This window comes from Lissotriton vulgaris, chromosome 4_1 (assembly GCF_964263255.1).
Source record: "Lissotriton vulgaris chromosome 4_1, aLisVul1.2, whole genome shotgun sequence".
Classification (NCBI taxonomy): Eukaryota; Metazoa; Chordata; class Amphibia; order Caudata; family Salamandridae; genus Lissotriton; species Lissotriton vulgaris.
This window is the reverse complement of record NC_141691.1, coordinates 31,402,356-31,407,831: the sequence shown is the minus strand read 5'-3', so window position 1 is coordinate 31,407,831 and position 5,476 is coordinate 31,402,356. Positions and strand designations below refer to the sequence as shown.

General features: G+C 45.0%; 1 pseudogene; it reads right to left on the bottom strand.

Annotated features, from left to right (window-relative positions):
* Nucleotides 1-539: 539 nt before the first annotated feature.
* On the bottom strand, nucleotides 540-1,205 carry LOC147718276 (GTP-binding nuclear protein Ran pseudogene; annotated as a pseudogene).
* Between the last annotated feature and the right edge of the window lie 4,271 nt (nucleotides 1,206-5,476).

Below are 5,476 nucleotides of genomic sequence, written 5' to 3'. Positions count from 1 at the left end.
CCTCAGGAGTTGAGCAGTACTCTGTTCGCGCTAGCGAGTCAGTGCGCCTAAATACTGGGTGGAGGGGGCGTGGCCTAAGGTTGGTGGGCGTGGCCGCAGTGATTCCCCTCCGATGCCGGCAGCCTAGGAGTGCACTGGGCGAGTGGTCAGTAGGATCCTTACTTCGTTAAAAACACAGTATCACACAAAATACACGTTTATTTTTTATTTATTTTTTTATTTGTAATACAACTTTATTATGGTCTAAACGAAAAGGAACGGGAACGACAGTAACAGGGTTCACCACTGAATGTGATGCGACTGTAGCAGTCTTTAAATTAGATTCGAAACGTGAGGATAAAGTAATTGCAGTCCAAAACAGCTAAATACGCAGGTCCAAAATATGAAGGAATTAATTTTTACTGCCACATTCACTCCGAAACCCACTCATCTCCTTCCGCATCCCAAAGATTAAAGCACATGTTCTGCTCAGCTAGATAATAAAGTGGCAAACACGCTGCACCATCGACATCACAGGACAGTTGCCTATAAAACTAGACTCACAGATCATCGTCCTCATCTGGCAATGCAGTGGTCTGGGCAATCTGTAAATCTTGCTTGTATTGTGCTGCCAATGCTGGGTCCATTACAACTTCAGGTGGTGCAAGAGTAGGCATTGCTACAAACTCCAAATTGGGATCGCCGATTAATTTTCTTGCAAGCCAAAGGAAGGGCTTCTCAAAGTTGTAATTACTTTTTGCGGAAATGTCGTAGTACTGGAGGTTCTTCTTCCTGTGGAAGACTATGGACTTTGCCTTCACTTTCCTGTCTTTGATATCCACTTTGTTGCCACACAGCACGATGGGGATGTTTTCGCACACTCGCACCAAGTCCCGATGCCAATTAGGAACATTTTTGTATGTGACTCTTGATGTGACGTCAAACATGATAATGGCACACTGAGCTTGGATATAGTAGCCATCTCGAAGGCTGCCAAACTTCTCCTGGCCGGCGGTGTCCCAGACGTTGAACTTTATGGGGCCTCGGTTCGTGTGGAAGACGAGAGGGTGGACCTCGACTCCGAGCGTGGCCACATACTTCTTCTCGAACTCGCCGGTCAAGTGGCGCTTGACGAAGGTGGTCTTGCCGGTGCCTCCATCCCCGACTAAGACAAGCTTGAACTGAACCTGCGGATCTCCCTGGGAAGCCATGGTGTGCGGAGGGGGGGGATCTTCCAGAAGAGTCTGTGCGGCCACAAAATACAAGTTTAAAAGTATTTTAAAAGCACAACAAGTTCGAAATGATTTCTCCCGGCTTTCCGCCTCAGGAGATGAGCAGTACATTATTCTTAAGGCATGCAATGTGTGACCATATTGGGTATTGAAAACAGTGTCTCCGACAATGTTGTACATAGCATTTTGCTACATGCAAATTGTGAGTCGCAATTTGTCACAATTTGTGAGTCGCAACATGCTATTATCTTACATCTGGCTCTGAAAGGTCAAGTAGATCTGACAATATTTGTCTAGGGGTATGATAGACTGGACGGTTTTTAACTTAGGGCAAAGATTCACACTAATAAATCTCTAGCTCAGTCCTGGCAGAGTGGCTCAGCACAGGTAGACTTTGAACCATTTGTGTTAAAAGCATTTCATAGTACCAACATAGACAATAAGTTATTGACACAACTTTAAAGAAGTTCTAAACAACATATACAAATAAAGCCACATTTATATGAATTTAGACACCAATATAAACACAATCTGATGAGGATAACTGGAGTTATGGATCTTTAAAGGAAAAATAAACTAGTACAATTTGCTATATCAAAATTTTAACTTTGCAGCCAATGGGAAAAAACACTATTTGCAATAGGTCGCATGTATGTCAAGTAACGTGAAACCCGCTGAGGGTAAAATGATGCAAATCCAAGGATCAGTCCACAGCAGTTACTTGATTTTTACCTAGCTCTCATGGGTGGTTTCAAGTTGTCCCGGTTGTCTATGGTGCTGAAGCGTAACCTGAGGTTGACCTGATTTTACAACTCAGATGATGCTATTGAGGAAACAGATGGAAAATGTAAACAATGGGCCATTGAGATGGTGAGTTGAAGATGCTGTGAGGTTCTCTCGAGGCATAACCTCGAACAAAGGTATTTTATTTATTTATTTATTTTTACATTTGTATGGCGCACAGCTACCCAAAAAGGGTTTCCCCGCGCCGATGACTCGTCGATGGACAGTAGCAAGAGGCAAAGGGCACTCTATTTATTTCTGGAAGAGGCAGGTCTTTATGTTCTTTCTGAATTTGGCGTAATTTTCTCCCTTTTCGAATATGGGGAGGGAGTTTATTCCACAGGGAAGGTCCTAAGACAGAGAAGGATCTACCTCCCATTCTTGCTAATTTGAATCTCGGGGTTGAAAAGTTTGCTGCGGTCTGAGAGCGCAGTTCTCTACCCTGGATGTAAGGGGTCGCTAGGGATTGTAGATACTTTGGTGCGGTGCCGGATTTAATCCTAAACATGTAGCTCAGGGCTTTGAACCTGATGCGGTTTTCTACCCTGAGCCAATGTAGGTCATGCAGATGTTTCGTTACACTGGCAGTTTTTGGAATTTTGCAAAGTAGTCTTGCTGCCGAGTTTTGGACCAGTTGTAAACGTTTGATGACTGCTTGATTTGAGCCCAGATAGAGAATGTTGCCGTAGTCAAGCCGGGATGTAATGAGTGCGTTGACTACGGTCTTTTGCGTTGCAAGGGGCAGCATCCATAGGATTTTTTTCAACCATTTCAAGATGGTGAAACAAAGGCCAGCCACTTTATTTGCTTGTTGTTTCATCAAGAGGGCATTGTTGTTGATAACCCCCAGATTTCTTACATGGGTAGCAGGGGTGAGGATATTGCCAAGCTCAGAAGGCCAATGAGCGGTGGTCCATAGATCTTTATTTTTTCCCAGAATGAGGATCTCGGTTTTGTCAACATTTAACTTCAGTTGGTTTTTGGACATCCAGCTGAAGATATTTTGGAGCCCTTGTTTGAGAATGGACGGGGCCGTGGGATTAGACTCTGACAGTGAGAAGATGATTTGAGAATCATCTGCGTATGTCATGAGAGTAAGTCCCGACCTGTCAGCTAAATCAGCCAAAGGTCTGAGGTAGAGATTAAAAAACAAAGGGCTCAGAATGGAGCTCTGTGATACACCGTGCAGAGTTCCAATTGTGTCAGAACAGGCAATAGATGATGTGATCTGGAATGTTCTCTGGGACAGAAAAGACTTGATCCATTTAAGTGCTTTTGCCCGTATACCATTTCTCCCAAGTGTGGCCAGAAGTTTGGTGTGAGAAATGGTGTCAAAAGCCGACCTCAAATCTAACAGAATGAGTGCGACTGTCTGACCATCGTCTAGGCGTTTCCTGTTGGTTTCGGTCACTCCCAGAAGAGCTGTTTCGGTGGAGAAACCTGCTCTGAAACCAGACTGTGACGGGTGGAGGAGGGAATACGCTTCAGTGAAAAGAGTGAGAGCGAAGTGAATGTGTCTTTCAAGTACTTTTGAAAAGAGCAGAAGGAGAGATATGGGTCCGTAATTTGCAGGGAGTTAGGGGTAGGGTGAAGGTTTTTTCAAGAGCGGACAGACCATGTGGTGTTTCCAGAGTGATGGGACTGTGGAAAGCAGAAGTGAGTAGTTAAGAGTTTCAGCCATAATGGTCAGGGAGTGGTCGTCAATCTGTCTGAAAACGGTAGCTGGTAATGGGTCGCATGGGGAGCCAGATTTAATTGTCTTGAGGGTGGATTTAAGTGATTCCAGGTTGATGGGAGGCCAATGTTCAAGGATGTTAATATCGTTTGACCACGGGTAGTGGAAGCTGGACTGACCACCAACACGCCTTGGCTGCAGCAAGCTTTGAATTGAGTTAATTTGATGTCCTGGAGTCCAGGGAAAATGGCAGCCACCTGAAACTTTCTGGAGGTCAGAACTACATTTCCCTCTATACACTGGATCAATTAATGTTGGGTAATCCCTTGGTGGGCCTGATGGCAATGATTATTTGTTTTCGGCAGTGTGCTTCACTTGGTGGCGTCAGGGGACTAGTGCCACTAACTTAAGGAAGATCTGGATTTGCCTTTGACTCTCAAAGTCACCCCCCTGTTTGGGGCACGAGATGTTTAGTAGAGGACAAGTTGCAGTTGTGCAGTTTCAGGGTTGCCTAAAGTGTTGGTTATTGTGCCTTTTCTTTATGCAGGTCCTGAAATCACAGACTTGGGTCTCTTCTTTTTCCTTGGTTGCAATAGGGTCAGATCTGAGGTTCTGTTGTCAAGGGTCCCCCTTACATCCTAGATTAAGGGGCACTAGGGGTGTGGATTCAAGCATCCTAGTCCTGCTAACCAGAGCGGCTTAGTGTGCCACCTTTGCTTCCCATAGCCCTCTATTTTGCAAAGTTTGAAAATGACAGAAACTTTCTTGGTTTTACAGACTAGGTATCACACCCTAGGGATTCGGCTCAATTTCGAAGGGTGTACCACTCCTGTCGTCCTATTGTTTCCATCCGCCCTGGTGCAAATGTGCCTGTGTTCTGGGGGATGACTGTTTCTTCCTTTGGGAGACACCTGGATGCACATCAGAGGCAATGTAAACTACATATAGAAATGGGACGTAACAAGAAGACCTTTCTTCTTGTTATGCTTCTCCTATGAAAGGATGTCTTTTTGGCACATCACCAGGTGTACCAGTTCTGATAAATCTGGAAATGCCTGTCGAAAGCCATGGGAGTTGCCTGGGAACATCCGCATAACACACATGGAACGCCTCTGTACTGCAGGTTGAGGTAACACAGCAATTCTAGCTGCATTGCCTTACTTGAGATTTATGAAGCCACTTATGAAATAAAATGAAACAAACATTTACATAGCGCTATAGCTACACTGAGGCATAGCAGCGTTAAAATCAGACGCGGACAGACCGAGAGGAGCATAATTAAGTAAAGTTGTCAAAGAGCCAGGTTTCTAGGAGTTTACGGAAGGGCAGCGGGTTAAGCTCTGCCCTTATATGGGGTGTACATTCCATAGTCTGGCAAAGTTATAAAAACAAGAGCGCCCGCAACATCTAGCTCTCTTTATTTTCGGGAGTATGGCAATGGAGATGGACGCTGAGCAGAGGTTTCTGCTTGGTTGGTATGGAATGATCATAGATCGGCTGATTGCTTGTCCATTCCTCCAAAAGGACTTATGTGTGATACACATAGCTTTAAATGTTATTTTCTCCCTAACAGGCAGCCAGTGAAGGCTCCTCCAGGCAGGTTTTGCAGATCTGGAGGAGAAGGCGAGCTTCACAGTTTTGTAGGATCTGGAGCATGTAGGTAGTGGATTGGGGGGCTCCTAAATAAAGGGTGTTCCCATAGACCAGGCGAGATAGAATGAGAGCACGGACCATAATTCTTCTTTCCTGAAATGGGAGGAGAGGGATAATTCTACGTAATATCCTCAACAGGCCATTACAAGTGGCC